Raw genomic sequence first — 13,200 nt, forward strand, 5'->3', positions numbered from 1 at the left:
CATGCACACAGTTTCGGGCAGCCGTGGATGCCCGTTGGAAATTCAAATAGAACGGGGCGATAATGAGATGCAAATTGGGGTGCTCCACCGCGCCTGCTATATTGCCAGTGCGTACTTGGGCTTTAAATAATTGATTCTGTGTATTTTGTATTACAGATTTTGTAACAGCCATGTATGATGTATGTCGAATAATTTGAGATTTAATATCCCATGACAAGATTAAATGCATAGAATATATAATGCTAGTACATGTATTCATTTGTGTGATATGTGTGAGAGTGTGTGTGTGTGTGTGTGTGTGTTTGTGTGTGCAGGCATATTCACTATATCCCATTCAAATCATTGTATTCCTAATTAAGGTTGAGGTGGGGGCCTTCAGTAGGTGTGTGTGTGTGTGTGTGTGTATTTGTGTTTGTTATGGATGTGTATGTGTGTGTGTAGGCCTGTGTGTGTTTGTTATGGATGTGTATTTATGTGTGTGTGTGTGTGGATTTGTATTATGGATGTGTATGTGTGTGTATTTATGTTTGTTGGGTACATGTGTGTGTTTGTGTGCATGTGTGTGTGCGTGTGTGTGTGTGTACAAGTAATGATCCTTTGATCTCAAAATACACCAAAGTATTCACTCTGAAGCCACCTTTTTCAAGTAGCCTAGCTACTTCTGTATGGCCTTTTCCTCTGATTTCAGCGATTTTGCTATATATACCCTTTTCACTATACGCGCGTACATCGCCCGTCCGTGAAAAACAACCCCTTTCACACGCATTGTTTATACAGGACTTGTAATGGCAGTGTCCCCAGGGCTGTAGGTATGGGGGACCTGCCCCCCCCCCCCCCCAAAAAAAAAAAAAAAAAAAAATGTATGCCACCATGTGCCTCCCACCCCCACCCCCTAAAAAAAACACAACAAAACAAAAAACAAAACACACACAAAAAAAGACATGCTGAATAAAAAATAATCACAGTAGCATTTCAGGGTGCCCCCTACAAAATTGCGAGGCCCCCAGTGCCCCCTACTGGCAAAATCCTAGCTATGCCACTGATTCCCGCCCCCGGGGTTACAAAATCTCCAAGTCGCGTTCACCACTCGATCAATCAGAGCTAGGGACTGCGTAGCTGCACTTGAACGTCCGCGATGAACAATCAGCGCTCAGCGTATGAAAATTGATACACTACTGAGGAGATAATTATCCAGCTTTAATTTACATTAAAAATAGCAGTTATATTGCGTTACGCGTGGTTTTGTGAATGAGATTATCAAATTATCACTCATTTGATTTTCATCGCGTGTACGTCTTGCAAAGGAGCAAAACCGGCGTTGTCAACCCCGGTTGTCAACGCAACGGTACATTGCTATAATACACAAGCAATTCGCACTGTAGTAAAGTTTTGCCACTCTTAGTAATGGCGGATCGTGCTCCATGCGATGACAGAGCCTTAACGTGCGCGCGTATGACGTGTTCGCACTCTAGCGGTATTAATAATCCAACTCTATGATTACTACTTACTACAATTACTTCGTTGGGAATTACCAGCGTAAAATTTACCATTTTTCATATTTGTTTTTTTGTTTTTTTTTCGAACATCAACCCTCGGAATACTGTACCGCTGTGGATTGATCAGACCCATCACATTATGATCATGTGGTGGATAATAAAGTCCCCCCCCCCCCCCAAAAAAAAAAAAAGATTTTCAACTTGCACATAATGTACTCGTGCAGGTAATGAGTCCGACACCCTTGAGTCATACAGCCCATGAGCCCGACACTAATAGGCAATTAGTCAAACACTAATTACATCATAGGCCTTATAGGCATAATGTGTTCAGTGTCGGTCTCATGGGCCTTTTTTTTTTTTTTGCCTGCCTAGTGTATGGACCTTGCTATCTGCCTTGTATCGAGCTCATGTGCTGTGTGACTCGTGGGCTGTACAAGATGACCCCTGAACCGTTTTTCTTTTCTCAGTGTCGAGCTCGTGAGAGCTGTTATATAAAATTCATATGGGTCGAATTTAGACTGAATTGAATCACTATTGTCCATTGTGACTTCTATAGAGTTTAAATTCATTTCTCAATACCTGATTGCAATTACGATGTCAGCTTGAGAAAGAACAAACTTAAGCAATATTCTCTGTCAGAAAATATTCTTATTAGTAATTGACCCTGTAAATATGCGGATTATACCTATTTAGTCTCTGGTATTCAAAAATAATCCATATAAACAAAACGCTCTTTTCAGTATCACAAAATAAAAGCTTTGGAAGGGTTTCCGTTAGTGGCACAAATTTAGGTAAAATATAATGTAGGGCGTGTCAGAGGGGATTGGATTCATACACGTATTGAGCATCAGGCAGAGAACATAGTAATTGAAGTTGAATTCTATTATTTTATAGCATATATTATTATCTGTTACATATTCACATGCTTACATGGCATAATCCATAACAAAATATATCATGCATGAATACAGAATATAAGGTGCCAAAAATAGCATGAATGCTAATCAAGTCCTATACCTGTCTGATACAAAAATTCTAAAAACGTAATAAGTACAGTACAAGGAATAGTTCTACAAATTGTAGTTTGAAAATACATGAAACATGAACATATTTACAAGTATTTACACAGGGCTGCCAACTCTCACTCATTGAGAGTGAGACTCACTCATTTTGGTCCTTTCTCACTCTAAAACTTTATTTCATTTGCATGCATTTCTATTGATCTCACTCATTTTGACTCCTAAATTATAGCATTGGCCTATGGGAGTCTCACTCTCATCTAGTTTCCAATGTTGGCAGCGCTGATTTACATCACAAAAGGTTTGAGTTGAAAACTTGACATGATAATTCATCTCCTACTATAAGACAAGTGTAAATAAATATGTGGGTCTAAAATGGTGTAACTATAATAAGTAAGGAATATATGTATAATATGTATATGTATATGTATGTATATGTATATGTATATATGAATATGTTACTTTATGATATTCAGGCGAAAAATTGGCGACAGCACACATAATAGTATTTTTGGTATTACACAGCCAGAGTGTAAGACCAGGCATGCATTTAAATCATCTCCCCTGGCCGATATATAAGTCTACTATGCTTCTGCTAAACTGCCTTTGAGTTTCGGAGCGTTTATGAAAAGCAAAGCATACAAGCAAAGCAAGCACAGGTTTCACGGAGAGAAGAGTAGTATTTCACGGAGTCCGGTACTTACCAAATGAAATAACTACGGGGAGCATCTCTGATCACTTGTGCTCGTAACAAATCTGTCAAAATATATAGAGAAAAAAAAATACAATTTCGTTATTACTTATGAAGGGTTGCTATTTTCCATCAATAGTCAAGTGATTTCTAATATCCACGCACGGCTAATGCTGTCAGACAATTTATCGCCATAGGATCTATCAGTAGCACTATTGACGAACCGGTTTGGTTTTCACCAAAGTTTAAAAACGTTTACAGTTGTTATACATCAGGAAATCACTTTCTAGGAAGAAAAGGTGACGTCACAAACCATATAAATTATTTATATAAAGAAGCGTTGAGAATACAAACAGTGACGCCCAATGCAGCAGTTTCCTAAACTGTTAGAGCAAAAAACAAAAACAAAAAAAAAACAAAAAAAAAACAAACAAACAAACAAAACAAAACAAAACAAAACAAAAAAGAGAGCCAAAAATGGCGATGGTCTCATTGCTACATTATCATCGATTGATCTAGAGGAAATGTACAGTTGATATGATTGTGGCTAGCTTCCTGCCAGATATGGGTTGCTGATTGATTTTAGAGCTCTGAGTGTACAGGGTAATTCAAGTTTTCAAGGTGATTTTCGTGTGCCGATAATGATAATGTCTGAAACTAAATTTCATATGATAAACGCAACAAAATAAAGTAACGCGCAAAACTTTCACATGGATATTATAGCATATAGTAGACAAACAATAGCGTAAAGATTCTAGGCGGAAAAGATTATCGTCTAGCTTTTTTTAGCCATTTTCATAGATCCAAGAATAAGATTGCAGTGTTTGCACCACGATAATGTCCGATCTGTCTGGATCTGCTTTTAGCCTATCTTATAAGCTCATTATACACTACAACAAGTCCGGTGTTAAATATGAATCACCGAGCTGGTGTAATTTTCCGGTGCTCATTTGTGGTGTTAGAATAACACCTCCGGGTGTCACTTCAAAATACAAAATTGTTTATTTTTTTTAATAGTTTCTTACTTATTGTTCTTCTTGTAGATTTTTATCTTCAGCAAGACGATCAAAAATTTTCCGATAACGTACTTGACATGCTTGATTTGTGAAAAAAGGTGTGAGCACATTTACACCACAGTAACACCGGTTGGTGTGATCTCTTATTTTGTTTGTTTGTTTGTTTGTTTGTTTGATTTATTTTTCTTCCAACACAATTTCATACATAAATCAAGATTCTTTTCAGTAATATCACATGGAATATCAGTAAGCAGATTACAATGTACATGATTCAAAAAAGGAAGATCGATGTGTAAATCAATTTCATTAACAAAATATAACTCGTATTACCAAATTTCCAAATAATTCTCTGAGAAATTATGCAGAAGAAGGGCTGCCACTATTAGCAAAAGCTTGAGCACGTGGAAGCCCAGGGACCTATCTACGTAATACACACACACACACACAAAAAAAAATATATATATATATATATATTGTTTGCGGAATGGAGATATAATACAAAATATAAGACACTGTAAATACATTATGTTTTTATATTCCTAGTGCATAGATACGAATAAGAGTTAAGTGAAATATGATGATGATGATGATGTATGATGATGATGACAGGGTAATGATGAGGAAAAAATGTGATAATAAAGATGAAAGTGATGGTGGTGATGCTGAAGATAATGGGAATGAAATGAAATGATAGACACAGAAACATTGCGTATACTTATTGTAGTTTTAAATCCAATTTACAGGAAAAGAAATGTGATGAAACAAAACAAAACATATATTCAAATGCTATATTCATAGATTGTAATCTGTCAGTAATGTAGTTTTCAATCTAGCCTTGAAAGAATATAAAGTTTTACATGATTTAACATAATCTGGGAGTGTTCCAAGGATTTGGTCCATTATGTCTTATAGATTTTTGTGCAATTAATAATTTTGGATTTACTAAATGAAAATTTTGCGAATTACGAGTGGGATATGAATGAACGGTATAATTCAGTTCAAAGAAATCGTGAAAAATGTTTGGAAGTAAGTTGTTTAAATACTTAAACATAAAAAGCAAAGAATGAAAGGTATTTATACCAAATATATTTAGTGTTTTTAACTGATAAAAAAGTGAACTGGTGTGGGCTAAGTATTGTGATCCAGTACAGATGCGAATGGCTTTCTTTTGTAATAAATAAATCGAGTTGAGTTTAGTTTTTGAACTTGTAGCCCACACTAGATTACAATACATAATATATGGTAGGATTAAAGAATTGTAAAGCATAAAAAGAGAATGTTCAGGAAGATAACTTTTCATCTTTGAAAGAACACCTATATTTCTAGAAATACAGGTTGTAACATAACGTATATGATCATTCCAGGTTAGGTTTTCATCAATAAAAATGGCTAAAAACTTAGTAGAACTTTTACGTTCAAGAAATACATTATCAATCCTGATATTGTTTACGAAATCATTTGTGAGTTTTCATAAGCTTTAAATAAATATAATTTGTTTTATCAATATTAAGTGATAATTTATTATCCTTAAACCAGTTTGTTACATTTGGTAATTCTGCATTAAGTGTGGATACTAACGTTTCTATATTATCGTGGGAATAAGAAATATTCGTGTCATCGGCATATAATATAAATGATAATATAGACGATGAACTAACAATATCATTGGTATATAACAAAAAGAGAAGGGACCTAATATTGAGCCCTGGGGCACACCATATTTTATCAGTAAAAAATTTGACGACATGTCATTATGTACAACATATTGCTGTCTACATGATGAATAATCCCTAAACCACGAGAGTGCAACACCGCGAACACCATAAAACTGTAACTTTTTAAGTAAAATATCATGTTGTAACGTATAAAACGCCTTAGATAAATCCATAAAAACTCCTATAACATGTTTCCAATTTGCCATTGCGTTTGTAATTTGATCATACAACTGGACCAAAGCCAAATCTGTAGAATAATTCTTTCAAAAACCATATTGATGTAAATTCAAAACTGTATGATTATGCAAAAATTTATAAAACCTATCATATATCATTTTTTCATGAATTTTGGAAATACTAGGAAGAATAGAAATTAGTCTATAATTACCAATTTGACAAGGATCTTCTTTCTTAAACACTGGGTTTACCTTAGCAATTTTTAAAGAATTGGGACATTTTCCAGACAATATGGAAAGGTTGAATATGTGAGTAAGTGGATCAGCAAATTTGATATATGATTTGTTTAAGTACTAATGTGCTTATTCTATCACATCCACTTGCCTTGGTAGAATTCAACTTTTTCGTAATATTGATAATTTCTGTGGGATTTGTAGGGTTTAAAAATAACGATGAGGAAATAGGTTCTGGCAAAAATTTCAAAAAATCATCATTTACATCATCAAATGTATTTGCCAGATTAGGACCAACATTAACAAAAAAGGAGTTAAATGCATCTGTTACATCTCCCTGATCAATAATACAATCGTTTAATCTAAAGTCTGTTTTTGTTTTTTTTTTTTTTGGTAATTGTTGTTCTTTCTTCTCAACCAAATCATTTATAGTTTTCCATGTGGCCTTCATATTTGATTTAACTTGGTTCAACTTATCAGAATAATATACTTTTCGTGAATCTCTTATAACAGTTGTTAATCTATTTCGGTATATCTGATATTTTCTCAAATTAAAATCAGTAGGATCATTTATATAAATCTTATAAAACCTATTTCTTGCATGTATTGAACGTAATATCGATTTTGTTATCCAAGGCCTCTTCCCATCGTTATTATTCTTTTTAAACTTTACCAATGGACATTTTTTATCATAATAATATTGTATTTTTCTATCAAAATTATCATAGGAGGTGTTCACATCAAACTCACTGTAAACATCAAACCACTGTTCAGATGCCAAATCTGCTTTAAATGATTCAATAGTTTGAGGCGTTTCCTTTCTATACATTACAGGTTTGGATGAGTTTTCAACAAAAGACTCATCATAACTTATTGAAGCTGGGTGAGTGTTATACCATTGACATTAACACCAGCAATATCTGATCAACACCATATGGTGTCGTTGTTGAATTGACACCAGCGCAGTGTCAAAATATCACCAGCTACAGTGTCTCATTAAAGGAGACCTCCGGATGATTTTCAGACTTTTACATTTGAACAACTATAAATTAGTCAAACTGAGTACAGAGTTTCAGAATTTATAGTGATTGGGATAAGTAATGAGAATGTTTTCAAAATTTATTGTGAATTGCAATGAACAAGGATGGTGACATGACAGCCTCACCATAAGAATGCATGACTCGAGTTCGGGCTCGAGGAAGCAGAACAAAAGAAGACGGTATGCATGGATTTTTCACAGGTGAACTTGTTGAGCAAGCGGTATTGTAATGGAATTACACTGCTACATTTCTGAAATATATGAGGCTTTGATGTCATCATCACTGTTCAGTGTAATTTGTTGAAGATTTTCAATTTATTGGTTTCTCTGCTCAAGGACCACAATAAATTCCACGGATCTATACATGGAGCTGTTGATTTATGTACTACATGATGTGAAATTATGAAAATCGTCCGGAATGCCCCTTTAACACCACGAAGTACCAGGTGAACACTTTCAACATGAGCACAGCATACTTTCTACACCTGCGGGTGTGTCCTCTATTGACACTTGATTGACAGGATGTTTTCGCAGTATAAGAAAGGCTAGATCATGTAAAATGCAAGGCTCTGCAGATATGAAGCTCTTGAACATTGTTGAAAGAGAAATGCCAGTACTTGGATATTTGGTGCTGCTGTATGCATTGCAATTGTAATTCAGATCTCTGGCACAGTTACATAAAGATAATTGCATCCGCTCAACATGACCAAAGTGAAATATGCATTATCCGTGACGGAAAGATAGCGCGCTCTTCGCGCAAGAGCAGTTTCCATTTGACCACACTACCAGTCTGGGAAACGTTGTAGATGCAATTTTGTACACGCAAAGATTAAAACAAATGTCCAGGGTGCAATTACACTAATGCTTTCTGAGAAGATGACGATCTACACGTCAGGTAGTGGTAGCGCTGGACTATTTTTGCTTTATACTATACTTTCTCGCCGATAATCGACATGACTTCGAAAAGGTAACCCTATGGAGATATCTCGTTATTCTTTTTTTTTTTCCAAACACACACAAGAAAACAAGATGAAACAAACTGGCTGGCAGTGAGATCTGAGTGAACGGATGAGCATCTAGATTCTTTGCCCTCGGCAAACGCTTATTTCGGAAAATGAGTACTATTCAGCTTCATGTGTATCATCTGTTTTTATCTTCAATCATGGATGGTTATATTGATATTTTTTGTGCCTGTCGGTGGTGTGAGTGTGTGAGTGTGTGTTGTGTAAAGTGATATAACACTTGCTTTCAGGCACACCCATTTAAGTTGGCTAAAATAGCACTGAATTCATGTAAAAGGCCTTACTCAAACAGATGGGATGGAGATGCCACCTTCTTAACAATGTTTTCAACTGCACTACAAAAAAAAGGAAACATTTTGGGAAAGACATCTCATTGATCTAGACATCGGTTTTTATCGAGGAAAAAGACGAGTTTATTTGATTTTTTTTTTTCACCTCCACTTTGCAAACACTCTACAAACACCAAATATAAAAGTGAAATAATAGTCGATTCCTTTGCCCTTTCTCCATCTGGCTTGTCTGATGTTTATTTTCTTTCATTTTAACACACTTCTTTATGCTTGAAATAAATGAACCCGTGAATTGAGGAACGATGGGGAATAATGAATGGCGTGCGGCAGGGGTTGCTAGCTGGGAAGCACCCAATTACTTGAAAGCTCTCTGCTATTTGATATAAGGTATCATGGTGTACAGTCACCATGGTCACATCGAGTCACAATTGTAACAAAGAGCGATCGTTGCAGATAAAGACATGTTGCTATGGATGAAATTGTCAGAAGGCATTATGTATTCTATTTCGCATAAGGAGCCACAATGCGTTAAAAGAAGGCCATGTTTTGTTTGTTACCACAATGGCGTTTGAGGGAAGGTGATGTTATTGTTATTAAAGCCATTTGTGGCGCGCGTTGTCATGGTCATCCGCGCATCCCCATAGATAGCTGAATTCATAATTCGCGACGCCTCTTCACTGCTTGCTATAATTGGTATCAAAACCGAATCATTATATACCACGAGAGGTGAGATAACAATTAGTCCCCCAATATCTATACCATCCACCCCTCCCCTTTCCTCCCTTTCTGCCCCCCCCCCCCCACTTTTTTTTTCTGACTAGAGTCGTTCTAGAGAGAGTAGGAATGCCTTTGACAGACGTTATGTGTTGTTCTTGAAAGACGATTTCACGTTTTGACATTTGTTAGCAATCATATTACATAGAAAATATGCGTCATATTCTCACTTGCACCAGGTCCTCTAGATAGATAGTATACAGGGGCCGCGGAACGGGGGGACTGGGGGGCTGCAGCCCCCCCCCCCCCCCCACACACACACACACACTTTTGGATCGTGAAAAAAAAAGAAAAGAAAAAAAGAAAGAAAGGGGACAAATCGGTGGAAAAATCACACTACCCAAATTTCTCACAGAAGATCTTCAGATTGCTTTATCTTGATTTTAAAAACGCAAAAGCTCCGTCGAGTGGGAGGGGCACCCTCCCCCTCTACCTCATTAGACTTTGTACATACACATAGATGATGCACACGCGGAATAAGAGCTAAATGCCGTGATTTTGCTAACAACACTTTCCTGAAAAAAAGTCCAAATTATTTCCAGAAATATCTTTTTTTTTTTTGGGGGGGGGGTGGGGGAACTAGAAAAAGAATCCAAGCATTGCACCAAAAGTTTGCACCAGATCGCTGAATTTCAGGTCTGAAAATGTAAAATCACCTTCGTGTGGGAGGAGAAATATCTCTTTTGTATATACACCCTCGTGAGCATGCCTTTGTGAAATCAATTGTAGCAATAGATTAATACAAGAAGTTTATTTAAATGCTACCACTTTATAGACAAATTGTTCAATAATAATCCAGCACTTCAAAATATCCTGCTACCTTAAACAAGTGGGGCCGTTTCAAGTCGATAAAAGACGGAAAAACATGCATCAAATTGCACCATTTACAACATAAAAATGCAAAAAGTTCTCACCCTGGGAGGGGGAACACCCCCTCCCACACCCTCCCCCCTTCCCTCCGCTCGCTCGGGCTCGGTCGCTTCGCTCCCTCGCATAGTAACCACCGCCCTCCCAATATCACAAGATCATCATCCAGGCTACGCCGGTGCGTCTAAGCGGGGGGTTTCAAGTCGATAAAAGACGCAAAAAGATGCATCAAATTGCACCATTTACAACATCAAAATGCAAAAAGTTTTCCCCCTGGGAGGGGGACATCCCCCTCCCACACGAATCGAATTCGAATGCGTGATATATTGCCAAAACGGGTTTTTGAATGATAACGTATCCCGATAATCAGAATGTCAACAATAGACAGAATTAAAACGAGTAGTGTCCGGGACGAAATTGAAAATACAATATATTACGTATTGAATGAAACGATGATGAAATAAAAACCTTTAGACCCAGCTTTCCCCTCTTAGTTTGGACTCCCTTCCGTGTGTGTGTGTGTGAGTGTGTGTGTGTGTGTGTGTGTGTGTGTGTATGTGTGTGTGTGTGTGTGTGTGAGGCGAGCGTATGTATCCATGCGTTAGTATGATATAAATAGGTGCGCGCATGCAAGCAGTTATTTGCTTAATTGCATGTACAATCCTTTGAAACGTGTCGCCTAACTACCAGACAGTTGTGTCATGTGATCGGGAAATGCAAGGTCATTGAGTTGTTAGGGGAATATCTGGCCTCAACACGCCAATCCCTAAAGTGTTGATTAATTCATTGACATGAACTTTTCAGCAAGAGGAGATAATTGGCGTCTTTGGCTGGGAGGGGAGAGGGAGAAATGTGCACAAACTAATGCTTTTTCAAGGTTTCTTTAGATTTTTGTTAGTCCATATACATTCTGCATGTATGTTCCCTGGTGTAGAGTAATTAGAAATACGTATTCAAGTTGTAGTTGTCTTTGTTGCTTTTTATCCATTTTCTCTCTTTTTAGGGGGTAAAATTGAGAGATTTGCAAATGAAATGAAATACGACCTGGATTAAGTTCAAACATTGAAACATCAAGGCAAAACCTTCCATCACTGGTTTAATTCGTCTCTATGTCCGTATTGACTATCATCACCAGAATATAATCATGTATGTTTTGCCAACATTAGACACAAAAGATAAAGCATGTTTAACATTTACATGTTTTCATCGTATCAAGCTACAATCAGAACAGGTATCGATGTCATCTTCTCATACCTTTCCCTTTGGTGTGGGCACAATATTGCTGGAGCCATCCCATTATTGAATTTGGTTTAAATGAATTTTGCAACTACAAACTGTATCAACGGTTTCATCTATATCATTTTTGGTAGACGATAAGACCATAACTATAATGCGAAGGTCACATCTTATTCATACTGACTCGATATCATCGTTTATTATATATATATATATATATATATATATATATATATATATATATATAATAATTGCATTTATATGGCGCTTCATACTGACGTTTCTAAGCGCACGTATATATATATATATACATATATATATATATATGTATGTATATAATACATTCTCATGTACATGTAGTACTATAATCAATCGTTTTGGACTAACATTTTCACATTTCTTGGTACAGATGGTCTGTTGTGTAGAAGGATACCAGCAATATCAACTCTAAAATAGTGTTAAGCCCGCCGCACACTACACGATTTTGCCCCGATTCACCGGTCATAAGACCTTATAGGAGACCTCCGGTTGATTTTCAGATTTTTACATTTGAACAACTATAAATTAGTTATACTAAGGGCAGAGTTTCAGAATTTGTGATGACTGGGATGAAGAATAAGAATATTTTCAAAATTTAGAACAAATTGCAATGAACAAGGATGATGACATGGCAGAGTCACCAAAAGAATGCATGAGTTGGGGCTCAAGAAAGCAGAACAAAAGAAGAAGGCATGCATAGATTATACACAGGTGAACTCGCAAGCAGGCGGTATTGTTATGGAATTACACTGCTAAATTTCTGAAATATGTGAACCTCCCATGTCATCATCCTTGTTCAGTGTAATTTGTTTTTTTTTTCAAAGTATTGTTTCTCTGCTCAAAAACCACAATAAATTCCAAAAATCTTTACATGGAGTTGTCCATTTATGTACTACATTATGTGAAATTATGAAAATCGTCTGGAATGTCCCTTTAAGACTAGAAGTGTGACGTCACAGTCTTGCCATTTTCTAGTCGTACGACTGGTTCTTAGCGCCAGTCGTAGAGATTTGACATGTTGAATTTCTACGACCGTCGTAAGCTTTCAACCATTCACAATGCAGTAAAATGCAAGCGCACGCAGTGCGCACTGCGCGCGCTTTACAGTCGTAAGCCTACTTGTAAGGTTCGGTCGTATAGTGTGCGGTGTCCGGTCATACGACTGGTCAGCTTGGCTTAAGACTTTAAGACCAGTCTGATCGTGTAGTGTGCGGTGGCCTTTACAGAATACCCAGCGAGTATCAAAGAAAAAAGAAGATATGGACCAAGTGTGACTTTCATGAATAACATAGGGAAAATTTACATTGGATGTGACATTATCAAAATATATTTTGTACAGTGCACTTCCGTAATAGCACACACGGTTGTCAGTAACAAAATACACTTTACAACAAAGTGGAAATTCAGGTCCTAAAATTATCATTTTGCATATCTTCATACACTTAACTATTTGGCTATAACGAAATTTCGATGATAACGAAAAGCAAAAGGAAACCAAACAAAATCAAACAAAACCTGCCTGATGAATTCGTTGTAACGAATAAAACATATCATGGCAACCTTGCAGTCAGCTGCTACTGATTGAG

This window comes from Diadema setosum, chromosome 8 (genome assembly GCF_964275005.1).
Source record: "Diadema setosum chromosome 8, eeDiaSeto1, whole genome shotgun sequence".
Lineage (NCBI taxonomy): Eukaryota > Metazoa > Echinodermata > Echinoidea > Diadematoida > Diadematidae > Diadema > Diadema setosum.